General features: G+C 38.7%; 1 pseudogene; it reads left to right on the top strand.

Moving 5' to 3' along the window:
- The first annotated feature begins 254 nt into the window (after positions 1 to 254).
- LOC138020447 (uncharacterized) overlaps positions 255 to 540 on the top strand; it is a 1,734-nt pseudogene continuing 1,448 nt past the window's right edge.

Genomic DNA, 540 nt, shown 5'->3' with positions numbered 1-540 from the left:
TGAAATTCCAAAGAATTATTTTTAAAAAAACGTATCCAACGGATTAATGGTGAGAAATATTTATTTTTCATTTGCGAAGAAGATTACAATTTTTTCATCACCCTGGAGAGATCGCTTGGGAAAAATGCGAACATCAAAATCTTGTATTCGCATCATTAACGCATGAGTTCCCACATTCCTTGCGAAATTTGCATAGCCCAAAAGAAAAAAATCATGTGACACGTAACGCAACAATCAGTTCAACTCATGTTATCATGGCAGAATGCGATCAAGACGTGCTCAGAAATGAGGAAATAATCGCCAATGTAAAAAGGTTTTTACGAGATGGATGCGTGTGCTCTCGTGGGGTGAAAGGTGGTCCGTGTTGCCATCAGTTTTTGGAGGAAGTCGTGTTGTCAAATCTAAACAATTGCCTGGAACTGTCACATGCAGAACTCGACCTTGTGATTCTGGCTAATATCCAAGCTGTTACGAAAATTGAAGTCATTGGTGAAAAAAGGAAAGAAAGATCGCGATGCAGCTTTCTGTATCAAAACCTTC

The sequence above is a fragment of the Montipora capricornis genome, chromosome 10 (genome assembly GCF_036669925.1).
Source record: "Montipora capricornis isolate CH-2021 chromosome 10, ASM3666992v2, whole genome shotgun sequence".
In the NCBI taxonomy this organism is placed as follows: Eukaryota; Metazoa; Cnidaria; class Anthozoa; order Scleractinia; family Acroporidae; genus Montipora; species Montipora capricornis.
This window is presented reverse-complemented; position numbering and strand designations above follow the sequence as displayed.